This window comes from Macaca thibetana, chromosome 8 (genome assembly GCF_024542745.1).
Source record: "Macaca thibetana thibetana isolate TM-01 chromosome 8, ASM2454274v1, whole genome shotgun sequence".
Taxonomy (NCBI): domain Eukaryota; kingdom Metazoa; phylum Chordata; class Mammalia; order Primates; family Cercopithecidae; genus Macaca; species Macaca thibetana.
This window is the reverse complement of record NC_065585.1, coordinates 59,244,132-59,266,879: the sequence shown is the minus strand read 5'-3', so window position 1 is coordinate 59,266,879 and position 22,748 is coordinate 59,244,132. Positions and strand designations below refer to the sequence as shown.

General features: G+C 39.1%; 1 protein-coding gene across 2 annotated transcripts in view; it reads right to left on the bottom strand.

The window, feature by feature from the left end:
- Positions 1-22,748, bottom strand: part of RBIS (ribosomal biogenesis factor) — an 872,964-nt gene that overhangs the window by 408,236 nt on the left and 441,980 nt on the right. Inside the window, exon 1 of one of the 2 annotated variants that reach the window (XM_050801244.1) lies at positions 17,468-17,471. The exons of the other annotated variant lie outside the window; for it this stretch is intronic. The gene's annotated coding sequence lies outside the window, so the exon portion shown is untranslated. Of the gene's footprint in view, positions 1-17,467; positions 17,472-22,748 lie in introns of those variants that run through there. 2 annotated transcript variants of the gene reach the window in all.

The following is a 22,748-nucleotide window of genomic DNA, read 5'->3' as shown; positions in this document are numbered from 1 at the left end:
GGTGTGGTGGAAAATTAATTGGGTTTAGTGTGATTGGATTGAAGTGCCAATCTAATCAAGGAGAAGTCCCGCCCAAAGGGCAAAAAGCCAAGACTAACCCCGACCCGGACTCCCAGTCCCCCGGAGTACCTACCGCGGCCCCTCGCGACTGTCCCCATCCCTCTGCCCCTCCCAGACCTCTATCCTTCCACCAATCGCCTCCCCCAGCCCCGAGCCCCCACTCCCAGGCCCCCGAGTCCCTGCCGCGGTCCCTCACGCCTGGCCCCATCCCTCTGCCCATCCCAGACCTCTGTCCTTTTTTCCACCGCTAGCCTCCCTCAGCCCACCTGGACTTCCATGATCTCTGAGAACAAAGCCAGCCCCCTGGCCCCCCAGCCTCCTGCCAGTCTTCCCTGCTGGGCGTCTTCCTCTTCTCTGGGGCTTTCGGAACCTCCCCTCCCCCACCCGAGCTTTCCCCCACCCCCGGGGGCTGGCACAGAATCAATGTCTCTAGGAATTTCAATCGTAAAAATAAAAGAATTTAAAAACAACGGCAAGGCATTTGCTCCTCCATGTGCCCTTACCTGTTTTTCTGTAGAGGCACCACGCTGAGGTGGGTGAAGCACTTGGGCTCTGGAATTACACATCTGGCTTCAAATTCAACTTCCACCACTTACTGGCTTTGTCATATTGGACAAAGGACGTTTTTGTGCTTCTACGTTTTTATCTTTAAAGCGTGATCATAAGGTCACGAGAAGGCATGAATGAAGCAACACATGGCAGGCCTTGAAACAATCGCACATAGTAGGTATTCGATTCATGTTAACTATGTTTCCTTCTTATAATGGCTTACATTGGGAAATCGTGAACACTGTATCATTAACCCTTGGAACAACCCAATGGGTAGGTAAATAAAGCTTAATTTTATACCTCAAGAAACCATGCGTCTTCACCTGCGCCAAATGCTCATGATTGTAAGGAGCACTGGTGGTTCGTTTATTATGTACTTGGTACTTTGCACCTATTAACCCAGTTAGTCCTCATAATAGTTGTGAGAGAGACAGCGTTCTTATCCCCATTTTACAGATGAGGAAACTGAAGCACAAGTGTTAAGTAGTTTATCCGAGGTATCCTAGCTACAAGTCAGGTGCAGGCAGCCTGGCTGCAGAGCCCTTGCTCTGTCCGCTGCACTACCTGACTTCCCAGGAGTATGTATGGTGAGAGTCAAAGTGGATTCTTCCACACAACCAACCAATTACAATGTCTGAATCAGTCAGGCGACTTCCAACTGGGCTCCAGGAGAGAAGGAATCATCACGCCTGTCTAAATCCATGTTCCCGTTTTGAATCTTCAATGAGAGATGAGACACTAAGTGGCTAGTTTTGGTGGAGTGGCTGATTTTATACGTGTGTGTGTGTGCGTGTGTATGTGTTGTCTGTGTACCTCACTAAAGTAAACTGATAATTTGAATGCTTACATTACCATTAATTTAATTTGTATATGTGAGCCCCCACACACCTATATACAAACACACCCTGTTCCAGAACATTGACTTAGTGAAGAACTGGATTTCCACTCTGTCACACAAACTGAGGAAAGCACTGAAGTAGGGCATTTCTGATTGATTTTACTGTTGCTGGAATTTTCTTTTCCTTTATAACATAGACTCCTTTTGTGGAGATTTCATAAATAAAAGCCTTTTTTTATTGTGTGTTATTTCTTTTAATTTTCATAATTTATTTAAATTTTAAATTATTATGATAAGTTGAAAATAAAGATCATATATGTTTATGGCTTCATATATGTATACATTGTGGAATGAGAAAATCGAGCTAATTAGCATACTCATTTCCTCACATATATATTTTATTGTGATGAGAATATGTTTACAATCTACACTTACAGCAATTTTCAAGTATACAATGCTTATTTATTAACTATAGTTGTCATGCTGTTCAGTAGATGTCTAGAACTATTCCTATCTGAAATTTTGTATTGTTTGACTAACATCTCCCCCATTCCTCCTCAGCCCCTGCCTCGGGTAACCACCATTCTGCTCTCTACACGCATGAGTTCAATTTTTTTTAGATTCCACGTAGAAGTGAGATCATGCAGCATTTGTCTTTCTGTGCTTGCTCTTTTAAACTTTATTATGTTTGTATTCATTTTTCCAGACAGGGTCTCACTCTGTCACCCAGGCTGGAGTACATTGACACAAACGTGGCTCACCACGGCCTCCACCTCCCGCAGTCAAGAGATCCTCCTACCTCAGCCTCCTGAGTAGCTAATACCACAGGTGTCCAACACCACACCTGGCTAATTGTTGTATTTTTTCTAGAGATGGGGTTTCACCATTGTTGCCCAGGTTGATGTCGAACTCCTGAGCTCAAGTGCTCCACCTGTCTTAGCATCCCAAGGAACTGAGATTAGAGGCATGAGCGACCGTGCCCAGCCTCTTTATTTCACTCAGTATAACATCGTCTAGGCTCATTAATGTTGTAAATGACATGCTTTCTTTCTTTTATTTTAAGGATGAATAGCATTCTTTTAGGTATGTATGCCTTTTTTTTTTGAGGCAAAGTTTCACTAACGTCACCCAGGCTGGAGTGCAGTGGCATAATACTGGCTCACTACAACCTCTGCCTCCCAGTTTCAAGGGATCCTCCTGCCTCAACTGAGAGTAGAGGCATGTACCACCATGTCTGGCTAATTTTGTGTTTCTAGTAGAGATGGGGTTTCACCATGTTGACCAGGCTCATCTGGAACTCCTGACGTCAACTCTTCCACCAGGCTTGGCTTCCCAATGTGCTGGGATTACAGGTGTGAACCACTGCGCTGGACCTCATTGTGGTTTTAATTTGCAACACGGAACTTTTACGAGAGACTTTACAAATTAGTTGGTTTGAAGGCCTTAATGGAGAATTGGGGAAACATCAGGAAAAAAACAATATAGTCAGAAGAGAATACTTTACAGCACCCAAGAGAAGTCAAACATCTGTAGTAAGCATAGAAATGCAATTAAAATGTAAATGAGGCACTATTTTTAATCACTGGATTTTTAAAAAACACTATCCCCAATTCTGACAACAGTGTGGTATTTTGAGGCAGCATTAAATTGATAAAATATGTATTTGAAATAGATATCGATATATATCGATTGTCATTGATACCTTCGTATCCTTTGATTGATGAATATCAAGTTTATATAATCTGTCTAAGGACATTGTCCAAAAGAACCTGAATCAAATGTACAAAAACATTACTACTCCATTATTATTTTTTATTTTTTACTATACTTGAAGTTCTAGGGCAAGTGTGCACACTGTGCAGGCTTGTTACATAGGTATACATATGCCGTGCTGGCTGCTGTACCCATCATCTCATCATTTACATTAGGGATTTCTCCCAATGCTATCCCTTCCCCCGCCCTCCACCCCATGACAGACCCCGGTGTGTGATGTTCCCCACCCTGTATCCAAGAGTTCTCATTGTTCAGTTCCCACCTATGAGTGAGAACATGGGGTATCTGGTTCTCTGTCCTTGTGACAGTTTGCTCAGAATGATGGTTTCTAGCTGCATCCATGCCCCTGCAAAGGACATGAACTTATCCTTTTTTATGGCTGCATAGTATTCCATGGTGTATATATGCCACATTTTCTCAATCCAGTTTATCTTTGATGAACATTTGGGTTGGTTTCAAGTATTTGCTATTGTGAATAGTGCCACAATAATCATACGTATGCATGTGTCTTTATAGTAGCATGATTTCTAATATTTTGGGTATATACCCAGTATTGGGATCAATTGGTATTTCTGACTCTAGATCCTTGAGGAATCGCCAGACTGTCTTCCAGAATGGTTGAACTGGTTTACACTCCCACCAACCCGGGCAAACAGGGTCTGGAGTAGACCTCCAGCAAACTAAAAAGATCTACAGCTGAGGAACCTGACTGTTAGAAGGTAAACTCAAAAACAGAAAAAGGAATAGCATCAACATCAAGAAAAAGGACATCCACACCAAAACCCCAGCTGTAGGTCACCAACATCAAATACCAAACATAGATAAAACCACAAAGATGGAGAGAAACCAGAGCAGAAAAGCTGAAAATTCTCAAATCCAGACTGCCTCTTCTCCTCCAAAGGATCGCAGCTCCTTGCCAGCAACGGAACAAAGCTGGATGGAGAATGACGAGCTGACAGAAGTAGGCTTCAGAAGGTCGGTCATAAAAGTCTTTCTAATATGAGTCTGCAGTGATTTCTTCAATCTAAACTTGTAACAAACCTTTAGAGAACACATTTTAGGCTAAGGGATGCTGTCCATAGTAGTTGTTTAAACATCTGAATAACTTTAAAATTATTTTACAGCTGGGCACAGTGGCTGAGGCCTGTGATCCCAGCACTTTGGGAGGCAGAGGCGAGTGGATCATACAAGATCGCACCACTGCACTCCAGCCTGAGTGACAGCGTGAGACTTCATCTCAAAAAAACAAAAACAAACAAACACAAATTATTTTACATGTAAAAAGCTGAACTAAGATTCCAAAGGATAAATTAATCATTCAATCATCTAAGCAACCAGTTTAAAGGTAAATTAATCATGCAAATTACCAGCTTGATGGTAATTGAATGATTCAAATGACTAGTTCATTTTAGTTATGCACACACAGACATATATATATAAAATATCCAACATAGATATAAAATATCTAACAGTATCAGTCAATCCAACATTTATTTTCTGCCTTTTGTAAGTATCAAGCACAGGAGTTGGCAGGGCACACACTTTCAACTGATTCAAGCACAGTACTTCACACTCGTGTGTGTGAGCACGCACATACACACACACCATAATTGTTCCAAGTGGTGAGCCTGTGATGCAAGCTGGCCAATCAGAATTTCCCCTAGGGCTTTTCCAACTAACGATAGGAGGAAGAAGTGTCTTTTACTATTAGCTAATGGAACTTATTAGTATATGAACTCAGAAGTGTGTCTCATTTCTTAGAAAGTGAGAAGGGCTCATGGAGAAGCCCACTGAGCTAACGCGGCTGACATACAGAAAGATGTGAAAAGGAGCATGATTGCACTCTGGTGACCTTGAAGTTCCTGGTGATAGAGTTCTCTAAAGCCACTGCTGCACCTTTCTCTCTCAAACCGGCTCAACCAATTTCCCCTTTCTGTTTATTTAAGTTCCTGTTAAGATCTGGGAACTTGCTTCCTGTAAATACAAAGGAGTAGTACAAATGCCATCCTCCATGGCACTCGGTGTTAGAGAGAGCTCTTGCAGTCACTGTTGCTGGGCTGTAGACTGACACATTCTTTTCTTTTCTTTTTTGGTGGCAATTTGGTAGAACATACCAAATTTTACAACCAACATTTACACAGGCAAAAACACTTTGGCCTAGACATTCCACACTTAACCTCCGCTATAGAAATATTAACACACTTGATAAAGGATATACAAGAAAGATGTACACTGAGGTACTTTTGTACTAGCCAGAAATCAGTGGCAACCAAACTACCAATAGAGAAATGCTGAAAATAACTTATGGCTCACCTACCATGGAGTGCTTTGCACATAAATAATAAGCTGTCTACATATGGAAGGATGAGCATGACATGTTATTGGAGAAAAAAATCAAATTGCAAAGCTAGAATCCAATTCTGGTGACAACAAGCTAGAATTAAATAAGTATACAGGTATTGTATATGTTTTTTGTTTTGTTTTGTTTTTGAGAGACAGTCTCCCTCTGTCACCCAGGCTGGAGTTCAGTGGTACGATCTCGGCTCATTGCAACCTCCACCTCCTGGGTTCAAGGGATTCTCCTGTCTCAGCCTACTGAGTAGTTGGGAATACAGGTGCCTGCCACCACACCCAGATAAGTTTTGTATTTTTAGTAGACATGGGGTTTCACCATGTTGGCCAGGCTGGTCTTGAACTCCTGACCTCAAATGATCCACCGACATTGGCCTCCCCAAATGGTGGGATTACAGTCGTGAGCCACCGTGCCTGGCCTGTGTATGTTTATATGCGCATGAGAACTCTGCAAGCATACATGCAAAGTTAAAGTGGTAAGGCCTAAAGTGTGTGAACAAGAGTGAGCAAAGGGGATAATTTTACTTTAAATTTAAATTTATAGATCTCTACATTGTTTGTATTCAAGTTGTGTGTATTACCTTGTTAATTTTTAAAAGCAATTTTGCAAAGATAGAGTTCTATCTACTGTGTCACACCTTAGAAGAGAAACTCTTTAGAAAAGGGAGAGGGTATAAATAAGCAGAGATCGTAAGGTTTGGCTTCGGCTCCAACTCTACCATGTTTTGTCACTTGGAATAAATAGATCCATCTCTCTGTCTTTGTTCATGCATCTGAAAAATGAGATATTTGAGTTATATGGGCATTAAGTCCATATATGGCCCACATTAGGTACACATGCCCAATTTAGGAACACAGGTCCTTTTTGTTTTATGATACACAAACACAATTTTGAATTTAGAATGACATTTGGAATACACACATTAAACAAAAATGCATGAGCATTAAACAGGTCTTAATTATAATATAGTGACCACACTTTAACCCAAAGAGATTTACTTATATTTATCTTTTTTCTCCAAATTAACATTGCCATTGTTGCTGCTGAAATGATTGCTATGCTACCTTTTATTACTATGTTACCTTTTTATTACTATTTTACATAAGTAAAATCAAAGCCTGTAACACCTTCACTTGCCTTATATTTTGATTCTCCCTGTATGGGTGAAGGTTGTATAGTGGAATTTCTATTAAGGAAGGAGGTTCACTTCCCTGATGAAGCAGGGAAGTGAACAGCAGCTTTCTTTCTATTTACCGATGAGCTTCTAGATCTACCAGGAGATGCAATACACTGAAGGTGAAACCCTAGTTTATGGAATTTCCTTGTTTTAATCAGGGCTAATAAGAAGGCCAGAGGCAAGCTGAATCACGTCTACAGGTCTTCCTTCGGTCTGTACCTTCTTTTCCCCTGGGGCAATGTGAATACCCTTAGGCAGAGCACGTACTCTGTGCCCCCATACCCTCAGGTTGAGCTCAGTTCTCACCTACAGCAAAACACTTCACAGGTTACTGTGTCTGTCTGGTTTTATAACTCCTTAGCAAGTGTTTAAATCACCTGTAGAGTAACAAAGTGGGATTCCCACCCTGGGGAGGAGACACACTGCCAGTTTCTTCATGCTTAGTCATAAGAACAAGTAAATGCAATGATCTTGGGTCTTATTCAAACACACAGTCACTTTGAAACAGATGTAACAATCTTAGATCAGGTTATATAAGTCTGTAAATTCACCTTTCCACTTAACTCACTTTCCCTTTTCATGCATTGTGATTATAAAGTAAGTACTTTTCTAAATAGAACACTGTGTTAGAACAAATACTAATTTTATCAGATAAACAACTGTTTCTTAGAAGTCACTTACTACCTTGTATAAAGAGGTATCTCTTTGCAAGGAGGTGTCATATACTAAACAGCAAAATTTCTAGAGTATCACCATCACAGCTAACTCAATGGCTAGGCATTTGGAGTAGTCCAGAAAGCCTGGTCGAATAGCCTAATGAATAAATACAATGTCTGGCTAATTCTAAATTTGAACTGTGAAGGAAAAAAACAGTGACTGACACATAATTTAAACGAGTCATTTTTGTTCACAATTTGAGGTTGATTGAAATTGCCAGAGTGTAAACCACACAAATGCAAAGGTTTTCCTCCCGTTTGTCTGCTGGTGGATCCTAAGTGCCTGAGAATGGGAACTACCTATCCCCACCTGCACTGCCACACACAGTTTACTGGAAATATTAACATGACTTGACTAGTCCACTGTCTTCATTAGCATAACTTTGTCACTCCAGGAGACTCTTGCCCAGGCACATAACTTGATTATTCTAAACTGTTATATCATGATCCTTACCCAATTCTAATCTAGTCTTCTCCTCTCCCTAACATTGAAAGACCCTCTTTCAACCAAACTTTTAATTCTCAACAAATCTGACCTTGCCTGTGTAATCAGAGACACAACCGCTATTTGGTAGAGCTGCCATTGTCCCATATCAATAAACTCAAGAAACTCAGCTTGGTCTCATTCGTGGGTTGTGTCAGTAATATATCGGGATCCAGCATTAAACATGTTGAGAACAGCATTGGGCACAGAGTAGGCACTTGATAAATACCTGTTGAATGAGTGAGTGGATGCTATGTAGTCAGATTTGAAGGGATTTTAAAAGCCCTATTAAGTCTACATCAGAAGGGAGTTAGCCCATGTAAATGCCCATTGGCAGCACAGTTGACTCTGGGAGGAGAGACACGTTACACTATAAGTATTAACATGCTACTGGTGACTCCATAGCTAGAGTTGGCATGTTTACCATATTTTTTTAAATTAAATTACTCTTTTTGAGTTTGAGTCAAGGAGTATAAGTCAATGGTTCATGAAAAAGCAGGAGGTGAGTGTTTTTTGACCTACCCTTGTTAGAAAATGGCTGAGGTGACATGAAGGAATCATAGTTTACACATCAATGGAAAATGTCTGTCTGCTCATTTACCTCAGATTTCCGTAGGTGGCATTTTGGTACCCTTTACTATTCTTTTCCAGATAAAACACGTTTTCCTGGAGGGTTTTCTAAGCTCACATACAGCCTTCCTTGTTTTATCTGTTAAGACAGTGAGAAGTCGTCTTATCTGATTTTACACAGCTCTCATTCTCAATGGTAATTTAACTCATAGCTGTAAGCAGCCAACCAGTAAAATTCCCAACTGAATGTATTATTTAACAGAGGGGAAAGAAAATAAGACTAAAGCCATTTTATAATAAATAATTTAAATATGGAAAAGGTCCACGGCACACTGACCTGGAATATCAATAGGGAGCAATATGTAAGAATTATTTCAGAAAGACTTATTTTAGGTGCTAAATTAGAATTTAACATTAACCTCAAATGCAAGAGCAAGCCCTTTCAGTTTTCCAATATTCCAAGGTAAGACAGTCAGACAGGTCTGTTTCGGGTTTTGGGCATTTTTTGTTTTTGTTTTTCTTTCTTTCTTTCTTTCTTTTTTTTTCTGAGACAGAGTCTCATTCCTGTCAACCAGGTTAGAGTGCAATGGTGTGATCTTGGCTCACTGCAACCTCCATCTCCTGGTTTCAAGTGATTCTCCTGCCTCAGCCTCTGAAATAGCTGGGACTACAGGTGCCTGCCACTATGCCCAGCTACTTTTTGAATTTTAATAGAGATGGAGTTTCACCATGTTGGCCAGGTTGGTCTCAAACTCCTGACCTCAGCTGATCTGCCCGCCTCAGCCTCCCAAAGTATTGGGATTACAGGCGTAAGCCACTGCGTCCGGCCTTTTTTGTTTTTCTTTTAGATTTTACTGGCAGAATATATAAAGCCCAAAGAATTTAATCCAAATAATCCAAACTTCTGTATTGCATTCATTCTCCCAAGCCATTCAAGACTGAAATACAAAATAATACATGTGAACAATTGTTTTTTTCTTTCCTTCAAAGGAACAAAAAATGTCCTGGCATTTATGAGGATTCTGAAAAACATCTTAAATATAAGATAAATGTTTGGGAGGTGGTGACAGAAAGGAGATGACTTTAGGCCAAGACAGTTCACTGAAGCTTCTGAAAATTATATTCTTTTCTGGGCAGAAGGCAGGGTCACTGATCAGTTACAACTTCATTACTATATTGGTAAAAGACCTTTGTTGTCTCTGAAAGTGTCTGCATTTGGGACATCGTCACAAAGTAGTCAAACTTTCAAGAGGCCAAGCCTCAAGGGAGATTCCAGAAGCTGCTCCTGCTTCCCAGCCTCCAGAGAAACCCAAATCTCCAGAAGCAAATGATGATGCTAGACCTTATAAAAAATTAGTTCTAAATAATATCATCTGTACTTGCTCAAACAGTACTGTTTGAAAAACAAATCTCTGGCATAAGTTCTAAACCTAGTGTATGTTTCAGCAATTGGTTTATCTTTCTTTTTCATTCCATTTTTTTCTCAGTCTCCATAAGCAAATATCCCTTTTTTCTATTCCTTTGTTTATAAAGCTACCTCTTAAACAACTTCTTTTACTACTTTCTCTTTTGTTAAACTTTCTCTTTCTTTCTTCCTTTCTTTCTTTTTTTGTGTGTGTGTGTGTGTGTGTGTGTGTGTGTGTGTGTGTGACAGAGTCTCGCTCTGTCGCCCAGGCTGGAGTGCAGTGGCTTGATCTCGGCTCACTGCAACCTCCGCCTCCGGGGTTCAAGCGATTCTCCTGCCTCAGTCTCCCGAGTATCTGAGATTACAGGCACGCACCACCACGCCCAACTATTTTTTGTGTATTTTTAGTAGAGAAGGGGTTTCACCACATTGACCAGGCTGGTCTCAAACTCTTGACCTCAAGTGATTCACCCGCCTCAGCCTCCCAAAGTGCTAGGATTACAGGCATGAGTCACCATGCCTGGTCATACATTCTTGTGAATTTTTCTAACTTCTATTGCTAATTAATATGCAGGTGCCCGGCGGGAGTTTTTTGTTGTTGTTTCCCAGACATAGTTTTGCTTTTGTTGTCCAGGTTGGAGTGCAATGGGGCAATCTCGGCTCACCGCAACCTCTGCCTCCCGGGTTCAAGCAATTCTCCTGCCTCAGCCTTCCGAGTAGCTGGGATTACAGGCATGTGCCACCACGACCCGCTAATTTTGTATTTTTAGTAGAGAGAGATTTCTCCATGTTGATCAGGATGGTCTCGAACCCCTGACCTCAGGTGATCCACCCGCCTCAGCCTCCCATAGTGCTGGGATTACAGGCATGAGCCACTGCACCTGGCCCTAAAACTTTCTGTGTTTCTGTTTATTCAGTCTTTTCCACTCTCTCCCTCTCTCTGCCTTTAGCTCCCATATCCTATGAAATAATAAAAATGGCAAATATGTCTGTATTGCTAATTAGGCATTGAAATTGTACTAACCTAGCCTTATTTAATCTGCATAGCAACAGCATGTAGGAACTATTTACAAGCCTAATTTATAGTTTACAGTTTGAGGGCCGTCAAGTGACCTGCCCAAGATGGAACAGGGTCTGGCGAAACAATGATAACTCAGATGTGCCTGATAACAACTCCTAACCATAATGCTAAACTGCGGACTTCACAGTTACTTTTGCCTCTGAGACTTTCTGCATAATGCATGGCAGCCAGAACCTACATCTTAAAGAATATTTTATATAAATCATTACTGTAATTATAACTTGGAAGAAAACTATAGGGGACAAGCAAATGCATTCAGTAAACTTTGTGACTGCAAGAAAATTAAGCCCACAGATCATTGTTGCAAAACAAAACAACATTATTAAATTACTACCGCTTTGGAACTGCCTGTTTGTGGCAAAAGATTAAGCTGCCTCAAAATTTCCTATGGCAGTCTCACAGCTGTTACCATTTAAATATCCTTAGAATTTATAAGAGTTTGATAGGGGAACAATGAAACCTCAAACTTGGTTTCTATTACCATTAAAGAAAAATCTACCAAAAGAAGCAAACTATTCTATCCCATCACCATCTTGAAGCACAAAAAGGCCACATGTCACCTTGAAAAGCTGATTTCAAACAGAATTGACTGACTAGTTCTCTGCTTGCATTTGTAAACATCTAGAGAGTACAACCAGAAGGGAGATTTCTTTTCTTTCTAGAAGGACAATTTTCTGCTAGTTGATGGGTTATAGTTGGCCTTTAATATGTGAGAATGAGAGATGAAGAAGGGAAGAAATATGCCATTGTCTCTATAGGATTTATTTTAAAGTGGAAGGAAGGAAGGAAGGAAGGAAGGAAGGAAGGAAGGAAGGAAGGAAGGAAGGAAGGAAGGAAGGAAGGAAGGAAGGAAGGAAGGAAAGAAGGAAGGAATGGAGGGAGGGGGGACAGGGAGGGAGGACAGGGAGGGAGGGAGGGAGGGAGGAAGGACAGGGAGGGAGGGAGAAAGGTCAGGGAGGGAGGGATGAAGGGCAAGGAGGGAGGAAGGAAGGGCAGAGAGGGAGACAGGGAGGGAAGGAGGAAAGGAGGAACAAACAAGAAATACCTAAATAGCACTAGATAGTGAAGGAATAGAGCAATGGGACATTTGTATGAAACATTTTGTGAAGAAAATGCAGATTCTAGGTTGAACAGTTCTCTAAAGAGACCTACAAAATGTGACAAATGTCCTTAAGTTGTATACTTTGTTGACAACTAGAAAATAGTAACATGTCTCTATTTGTAGATCTTACAAGGTCTAGCTAAAATGGACAATGATAAGATGAAAGTCACAATAAGATTCAGATGGAATTACAATTTAATGAATGAATGTTTCATAATGATCACAATGTTTTGTTATTTTATTTCTACAATATTTCCAAGGGATTGTGAGACAGAAAGAGAATCGTGAGAATCTCTGGAATCTTTGTATTTGAAATTTCACCTTCAGATAAAAATTTGCAGAAGGAATAAATACTCCATTAGGTATTCCCGCTTTGTCACTAATAGACTGGGACATTAGGAAAGACATTCAACATTTCTGGGGCCCTTTTCAACCACCATGATCCTGTGCTACAAACCCTCCTTTTTTTTTTTTTTTTTTTTTTTTTTTTTTTTGAGACAGGGTCCTCTGTCACCCCCGACTACAGTGGCACCATCTTGGCCCACTGCAACCTCCACACACCAGGCTGAAGCAATCCTCCCTCCTGAGCCTCTGGAGTAGCTGGGACCACAGGCATGCACTACCATGCCGGGCTATTTTTATTTTTTTTGTATTTTTGGTAGAGACAGTGTCACACTATATTGCCCAGGCTAGTCTCCAACTCCTGAGCTCAAGTCATCTGCCTGCCTCTGCCTCCCAAAGTGCTGGGATTACAGGTGTAAACTACCATGCCCAGTCTACAGTCCCCACTTTTCACCAGGTAGGATGGTCAGTGCTTCACACCAGCATCACAGTACCACTTCCTGGAGAAGGCTCGTGCATCCAGCTTAACCACATCTGCCCAGCTGGGCTCTACCTTCAGGCTGAAAGAATAGACTGTGTGGCTAATTTTCGTGGCTAAAAACATTGCCATTTTCTTCACAGACAATCTTCTATATCAATTCTCAAATGTTTTGGTTTTAGAAACTTGTTTACTAAAAAAATTACTAAGAATCCCATAGATTTTGATTTATGTGGGTTATAGTTGTCAAGATTTATCTTCCTTGAAATCACTCTGAGAAAAACTTAAAACTTATTTATTTGCTTAAAACAATAACAAACCATTACATATAATGTATCTTTATGAAAAATAAATATACGTTATAAACAAAAAACAATCTAGTAAGAGAATGTAAAGGAAATTTTGACAAATTCTTTAGTGTCCAACTGAACGGGTCTGTTGCAACATCACATGTGTAGCCTTCAGAAAACTCCACTGTAAACTCATGAAAGAATGAGAATGATAAAAGAATACAACTTCTTAGTATCATTACAAAAATGCTTTAGACCTACCAGAGCTTTTGAAAGAGTTTCAGAAAACCCAAGGAATTCCAGACTCCACTTTATAACTGCTGTTCTATATGATATAGTTAGTCTAAATTGAAGAAGATTTTATATATAATTATAAAGGGTTATATAGTTATATCCATTATGAAAATAGCTTAGTAAACATTTTTTGTAACTCATCCTGAAAATAATAATAAAACAATATTTAATACTTATAAAGTACTCCCTTATATCAAGCTCTGTGGGAAGAGCTTTACAAATGTTATTTCACTTAATCCTCAAAAGATTGTGCCACTAATGAATTACTGTCCCATTTAACACGTGAAGAGACCGAGCCTTGAAGAGTGTAAGTAATTTGCCCAAGGCCACATCATTAGCAGACTTGATACTTAGCCTTTGAGCATAGGTACTGACTTCAGGCCACACAAGATCCTAATGAAGACATCTTATTGTGCCTTCAGAAAAGGTTGCTCAGCACTGAAAATAATTATCTCACTTAATCCTTGCAAAAACTCTGTGAGAATCACTTTACAATCCTGTTTTTACTGATGGGCAAATAGAGCCAAGCTGCACAGTTGGCTTCCAGTAGGAACGACCTTGTTGGCCTGTACACATCCTGTGCCACTAGTCTTTGGTCTCCAGCGTGAATTGGTCTAATCTAGAGAATGTTCGGTGCAGGTCCCAGGTTGTGGGGAGAAAACAGCACTTATTTTTATCTTTATCTTAGAAATGAGAAAGTAATCGGCTTTAAAAGTATTGAATACATAGATTGATGTTTGTCCTTCATTGGACTGTAAGCACTTAAGATGTGAGAAGCATCCTGAGGACAGAGCAGGTGGCTCTCAACAGAGGGTTATTACTCTTATGGCAGATGATGAGTGTCCAGTCAAGGAGCTTTATGGATTTACTATTTTTTGTTTTAGATAAAATAATACTTTTAGAATGGACATGCGGTTTAAAAAGATTTCTGATAAAAAACAGAACAAAATAAAAATCAAAATGAAGCAAATACTACTAATTCAGATTCAAACAAGAAAGAAAACAGTAGACTTGACCCTTTCCTTAAACTTATTGCCATCTTTTATCAGCAATACTACAGGATTTTTTTCAAAAATCAGTTTAACCAGTACTAGAAATGAATCGGCCCAAATATTTGAAATGATCAAGAGACTATCTGGACTTTGGATTTTCGTCCATCATAGTTAGTTACGAATCTCAGGAAGTAAATGTTGTGCAAATGAAAACATAAAACCATCATGATTAGGAAGATATTATAAGATATCATGTATCTCATCTTTAAATTTTTTTGCAATTTCTTTTCTTGATGTACATTTATAATATAGACAGCATATTAGTAGGATAGTAGCGGAATATAGTTTATTAGTAATAAATATACATATTCACTGAGTTGCTATTCATCACGCCTGTAATTCCAGCACTTTGGGAGGCCGAGGCGGGTGGATCACGAGGTCAGGAGATCAAGACCATCCTGGCTAACATGGTGAAACCCTGTCTCTACTGAAAATACCAAAAAAAAAAAAAAAAAATTAGCCGGGCATGGTGACGGATGCCTGTAGTCCCAGCTACTCGGGAGGCTGAGGCAGAAGAATGGTGTGAACCCAGGAGGTGGAGCATGCAGTGAGCCGAGATCACGCCACTGCACTCCAGCCTGGGCAACCGAGCAACACTTTGTCTCAAAAAAAAAAAAAAAAAAAAAAAAAAAGGTTCCTATTTATAGAAGGCCTTGATCAAAATGTTTTGGCAAATCCTGCCCTATGTTGAATTAAATGGTACCTAGCTCCATAATGAAACTCCAGATTCTTTCCAGCTCTAATATTCTATAATTCTGATTTTTGTGTCAAAGGTCTGAATTAAGGGTGGAAGGAAAAAACCAAAACTCTATTTCACACAATTTGTTATTGTAACACATGGAAATATGGGAAATTATTTTCTGTTGAGAGCCAATATACTAATAGAGCATTACTTGTCCAACAGCTAAGTGCCTCCCTCATATAATCCATGTTTACTGATTGTTAAATGACTTCCTAGCCCTTTTTAATATAATGTATTTTTTGTATTCTAAGTGCCTACTATCCCATTTCTCACTTTGTGCTTGTTAAGAACACCCTAAATTTCCCATAGAAACCATCCTTCCCCAACAGTTCAGTCCTAAGGCTTGGGGAAAGGCATGTTTTATATGCCTAAGTCAAGTGGCACCTAACAACATAACTCAACTCAGGTCAATGAGGAGACTGAAATGCTACTGCCTTTGTACGTGGGTGGATAGAGGGCTGCAGCTGCTGTCAGATGTCTTATTACTACATGGACTCTTAAGATTGAAGCCTGGAGAGAAAAGCAGGGCAAGGGGATGGAAAAAGACCCCAACCAATGCAGTTTCTACAAAATTAGTACTTTTTGACTTTTTAATTGAGTGTTACTTAAGCTTACTAACATGTTCTCAAGGCTGCTCTTCATAAATGATCCAAAACTGACTAACATTAAAATCTTTAAGAAAGTATTAATAAAGTATTTTCTTCCTCGAGGTTCAGGTTTTTATTCCCAGTAGGAATACATTTATGGCAAGATGTTTCTGGGACATAAAATCTTCAGACTGGTCTCTTATGGAGATGGAAGTTTCTGTGTGACTTTCTTGGATTTCTTTTTTGTCACTCACATGGACAGCAACTATATAAACTGTTACATTCCTCTCTAAGGGTAAAGAAAGGGTAAGAAAATTATATTGCAAACCAAATCTAAACTGAAAAATAGCAAGAAAGTTAAGTAACAAGCAGAACCATAGAAAAACCAAGCATAGCCTTTTATATTTTCAGACGGTCAATTCCATTAACTAGAAGTTTCTACTAATCAGCACATCCACGGAACCAAGTACAGTCATTGTCACTTTATCTAATGACAACCCTGAGCCATCACTGCAAACCCCCTCCGTTCGGGCTTACTTGGGCTCTGATGGCTTTGGTTAAAACCTTTCTGACTTACATTCAATCTCCCCAACAGTATACTCACACAAAGTAGGAATCTGCTCTTTGATCTTTCTCAGCATAGTCATAGGGGGAAAAAATAGAACGAACAAAAGGAACAAAGTAGAAAGATGAAGTTGATGAGTGTAAAGAAATAGCACAAACTCTTGGGTACATGCAACCTATTTAGACACAGCCTGGACAATAACCATGATTTCCCCTGGAGTACAAAAATACACAAAGAACTATCAGGTGCTGGTAGAAGAGGTATGAAGCAAGCTGTGAAAATAGCATAGTTACTGGGTGGGGGGGAGGGGGTACAGTTGTGATTTGCATTCTTAATTAAGCATATTTTCTGTTCTTATGAAGCAAGAGCCAATTCACTGTTATTAACACAGTTGAACAATCTTTTAGGAAACCTAGAATAAATGAAATGTAGCTAAGTCGTTAATGATCAAAACAAAAATGTCCCACTAAGAAAATGCTTATTTTCTCTAGAGGGGTTTACTCTTCTTCGTCAATATTTGTTATTCCAATCAGGTAATTAAGTGCTTGTAGTATACCCAGTAAATATATTTGGTTAACTATCAATTAGGTGATTATTTCCCTGAAGTTCCACATAAAGGAGTCTGTCTCATACTCTCATTAAGCATAGGCCCACCAGCCCTGACCACTGTATGTTGTAATTATTTGTTACATGTTTCATTTTCTCTCTTACAAGACTATGAGCACGTTGAGGGCATGCATTTTTTTTTCATTGTAAGAAGGGCTAATATTTACTAAGTGACACTTATATGCCAGATTCTATTTTAAGTGTAAGATCAGTTATTGGATTTAAAACTCACAAAACCTTATGAAATGGGAACTATTAGTATTCTCATTTTAGAGAGGAGGAAATTTAAACTCAGAGGCATTAATTTGCTTGAGTTCACAAAGGAAGTTAGGAAGTGGTAGACCTATAATGTGCATCCAGGCAGTTTTACCCGAGGGGTCTTGCTCTCAATCACTATGATGTTCCCCCTTTGAAGACTGTTGATTATAACCAAGAATCTTGTAAAAGCTAATGTTTATCATACGCTTTCTATGTGCTGGGAATGTATACCAAGCCACTGATTGATTGATTGATTAAGACAGAGTTTCGCTCTTGTTGCCCAGGCTGGAGGGCAATGGCGCAATCTCGGCTCACTGCAGCCTCCACCTCCGGGGTTCAAGCAATTCTCCTATCTCAACCTCTCGAGTAGCTGGGATTACAGGAACATGCCACCATGTGTGGCTATTTTTGTATTTTTAGTAGAGACGAGTTTTCATCACATTGGTCAGGCTGGTCTCAAACTCCTGACCTCAGGTGATCCACCCACCTCGGCCTCCCAAAGTGCTGGGATTACAGGCGTGAGCTACCGCGCCCGACCTACCAAGCCTTTTGTATCTATTATTTTTTATTTTTTTACCAAGCCTTTTATATCTGTTAACTTATTTTTTACAATGCTCTGAGGCAAATAGTAATATTATAGTTATTTTATAGATAAGAAAATAAACAAAGATATGTTAATTGGTGCCCAAATCTACTTAAAAATGGAAAAAGACAGGATTAAAGTCCTGACAGTCTGGTTTCAGAGTTCCTAGCCACTTACTATTGCTTGATACATTATGATCACATCACTAGGATTCAGGATCCATAACAAGTTGGTCCTATCTCAAGACACCAGGAGTATAAAGGGTTCCTGGGCTATACTCATTGATCTCTTCCTGTGTAACTGGACCTGTGTAGTTCTCATGTTTTAAATTATCACACTTTGTCTTTACTGTGCCCTGATGAGAGAAATCATAGCACCTGCATTTACAGTTGAGGCTTAGCTGGAGTTGAGAGTTGAGCACTATTCAGCTGAGTTTCTTGGCAAATAAGTAAAAAAGAGATTTTCATTGCCTAATCAAAGGAAGTGCAACTGAAAATATACATTTTTTTTTGCCTTAGATTCAAGAAATACGTCTCTAAAATAAATATGTTTTCTAAGTTTTCTTTTTCATTACTTGCTGGGCTTGGGGATAGTTCAGAGATGGGTAACAGTCCAATTTCTGGCCTTTTTATAACTCCATTTAAAAACTTTCAGTAATTCCCTGGTTTCTACTAAATTAAGAGCAAACTCCTCAGTCTTTCATTAAAACAGTCCATAGTCTGGCCCAAACTACCTTCCCATGTTTGCCTCCTGTGCTTTATTTTCTTTGCGATGATCTTTTATACTCCAGTCAAACAGGGAGATTCCTATCCTCAGGTTTTCATATACCTAGAACACTGAGTTGAAACTCAACTCTCAACTGATTTTATCATTGCAACTCCAAGGCTTCCAAGTAGTTTTCTCTCCTTATGCATTTCTTTTTTCCTTTTCTTTTTTTTTTTTTTTTTTAGACAGGGCCTTGCTCTTTGTGTCACCCAGACTGGAGTGCAGTGAGTAGCATGAGCACCGCTCATTGCTGCCTTGACCTCACAGACTCAAGCAGTACTAATAGCTGGGACTACAGGAGTACACCACCGCTGCTGGCTAATTTTTAAATTTTTTGTAGAAATGAGGTCTCTCTCTGTTTCCCAGGCTGGTCCTGAACTCCTGGGCTCAAGTGATTTTCCCTCCTTGGCCTCCCAAAGTGCTGGGATTGCAGGCATGAGCCATTATGCTCAGCCTCTTCAAGGATCTTGGGCAGTTCAATAATTTTGTCTTCTGCTACTATTCTTCTAAAGTTATTATACTGTCTTATTGTTTGTTCTCATTCATTCACTCATTCAAAAATTACTCATAAACATCAGCCATATAACCAGAATATGTGCCAAGCAATGGAGATTAAAAAGTGAACAACACACATGGCCCCTGGCCTCTTGGAGCTTATAGGATGTCAATGGCCAGTAAAAGGGCTGACAGATATTTGAGCGACATGTCTTGCCCCACACTCAAGAGTGTTAGTTAGATTTAGTGCTCAAATTCAAGCCTTGCTTGCTTATATTTCAATAAGTGGAAAAAAGAAGAAAACTGCGTTTACCTCCTCAGCATCTAGCACAGTGCCTGGCACACTGTAGACACTCAGTCAACGTTTGTTGAGGAAATAAGTGGATAGGTAGGAAGGGACAGAGGATCGGAAGGGAGGGAGGCAGGGAGGGAGAAAGGGAAAGATGGAGGGGAAACATAAGACAGACTGAAAGGAGAAAGAAAGATGATAATAAAGACAGGCTCTGGAACATTCTGGGTAGGTGAAAACCTAAGGGTAGGAATCTCCCAGTTTCACTAGAGTATAAGATCATCCCAAAGAAAATAAAACACAGGAGGCAAACATGAGAAGGAAGTTTGGGCCAGATTGTGTCTTAATGAAAGACTAAGGAGCTTGTTTTTAACTTAGCAGAAACCGAGGAACTACTGAAAGTTGTGTTTGTATGTTTGTTTGTTTTGTTATGGAGTTTTGCTCTTGTTGCCCAGGCTAGAGTGCAATGACACGATCTTGGCTCACTGCAACCTCCGCCTCCCGGGTTCAAGTAATTCTCCTGCCTCAGACTCCCAAGTAGCTGGGATTACGGGCATGCGCCACCACGGATGGCTAATTTTGTATTTTTAGTAGAGACGGGGTTTCTCCATGTTGATCAGGCTGGTCTCGAACTCTTGATCTCAGGTAATCCACCTGCCTTGGCCTCCCAAAGTGCTGGGATTACAGGCATGAACCACCGTGCCTGGCCTACTGAAAGTTTTTAAATGGAGTTATAAAATGACTAGAACTTTTCATTGGGAAAATTAATCTCAAATTCCGTAAGGAGAGAAATCTGTTTCATCAGTGATGCATCCCAAGCACTTAGCACAGTATCTGTAGCATAGCAGCCGCTCTATACATTTTTTGTCAAATAAATAGAAGACACACATGTTCCAGAAAATAGCTAGGGAGTTCAAAGGATTCACAATTTATCGTACAAACATGTTTTTACCAAATCTTTGCCTAGACATAGTACTAATTTTACTTCCATACTTCTGCATTGGGTAGGTAAAATAGTCATAGTCTTCCTTCATTCAAAAGCAGCACTTAGAAAAAAAAAAAATATATATATATATATACACACACACACACACATATATATATGTGTGTGTGTGTAATGCTTAGGAATGAAGCAATGGAAACATTTATTTAAGAAATATAATTCTGTTTAATTTATGTTATCCTGAAAGATTCTGACACTGCTTAGAAATTTGCTATCTGAAGTTTTAGAAAGATCCCCGTAAAACAAAACATTTATTTCTCAACTTAAAGGGCAGAGTTTATTTTTAGAAATAACTCTTTTTCAAGCTTGGGAATAGGATCTAATGGATTCTCTCAAAGAAACAGTTGCAAGTGCCAACAGACTTTGTGATACAGTTTGTATATTTGTCTCTGCCCTAATCTTATGTTGAAATGTAATCCCCAGTGCTGAAGGTGAAGCCTGGTGGGAGGTGTTTGGATGATGGGGGTGGATCCCTCATGAATGAATGGTTTGAGCTATTTCCTTGGTGATAAGTGAGCTCTTCCCCTGAGTTCACATGAGATTCGGTTGTTTAAAAGTGCGTAGTGCTCCCCGCGCCCACCCCACCCCAACCCGCCACCAGCACCACTATCTCTCTTGCTCTTGCTTTCCCCGTGTGAACTGCCTGCTCTTGCTTCACCTTCTGCCATGAGTAAAACTCCCTGAGGCCACCCTGGGAGCAGATGCCACTATGCTTCCTGTACAGCCTGCATAACCATGAGCCAACTAAACCTCTTTTCTTGTAAATTACCCAGTCTCAGGTGTTTCTTTATAGCAATGCAAGAATGGCCTAAAACACCTTGACTCTTGGTTTATTTCAACCCTTTTATCACGTTCCGTGATCATTTTTCTGTGATTTTATTCCATGTAACTTTTGGACAAATATTCATGTTCTAATAGAGAGACTTTATTAGCTGAGCTACTTAAATGATTCTTACCTTTTTTTCCCCCTTCTATCAAGCATGCCAAGTGATATTCAAATTTGAGACATTCTCATGGGAATATCTACGGTTATATACAACCCGCAAAGTACACCTTACGATGTCATTCTTTTCTTCTCTTTCAGAAAAGCATGTACTAATGGAATTTGGTAAGAATAACATTGTAGGAATAAATTCGAATAAGCTCTAATTATTAAAAGGTCATTTAAAATTTTGGTAATTTTTTTTATCAGTAACAAATTACGAAACACTGATATGAGGAAAATGTGGTTGTGAACTTTAAATTACATAAAATTTAAAATACCAGATATGAAAATGGTATCACAATGTTTTCAATGTTATCAGTCTTTTCAAAAATTATTTTTAAGACTTTGTTAGCTTGTCCATTTTGTATTTCATTAATTTCTACTTTCATCTTTCTTGTTTCTATCTTTTTACTTATTTTGGGTTTGATTTGTTCTTGACTTTTTTGTGATTCTTAAGATAGAAGCATAGATTACTGATTTTAGACTTTTTTTCTAATATAAGCATTTAAAGCTATAAATGTCCCCTAACCACCGCTTTAGCTGTATCTCACATGCTTTTGATATGTTTTATTTTTATCGTCACTTAGTTCAAAATATTTTCTAACTCTATTGTGATTTCTTCTTTGACCCATAGATTATTTGATTTCCAAATATTTACTACTTTTCAAGTATCTTTTTGTTATTAATTTATAATTTAATTCTGTTATGGTAAAATAATATACTCTGTATAATTTTCATATTTTAATATTATTGGCATTTGTTTTATGCCTTAACATATTATCTTCTTAGCGATTGTTTCACATGCCCTTGAATAGAATGGGTATTCTGTATTGTTGAGTATATTTTCTATAAATGTTAATGAGTCAAATTGGTTGACAGTGTTGCTCAAATCTTTCACACCCTTACCCATTTTTGGTTACCATTTTCTGTTATTGAAAAAGTAAGGTTGAAAAGTAAATTTTTCAATTCTAATTGTGAATTTCTATTCCTGTATTCCATTTTGTAAGTTTTTGCTTCATACATTTTGAAATAGTTTTAAGAAAAATCTTCAGTCTGAAAGAAAATGAAACCCTTTACACAACCAGATCTATACAACAGAATGAAGAATGAAAGAAATGGTAAATATGTAGGCAATATAGATTTTTTCCTGTCTTAATTGCTTTAAAATATAATTGATTGCTTATAGTGAAGATAATAACAATGCATTGTGAGATTTATTACAAAATGAAAGCAAATAGCACAAAGCATGAGAAACAGTAAATGGAAATATATTATTGTAAAGTTCTTATATTTAATATGAAATCAT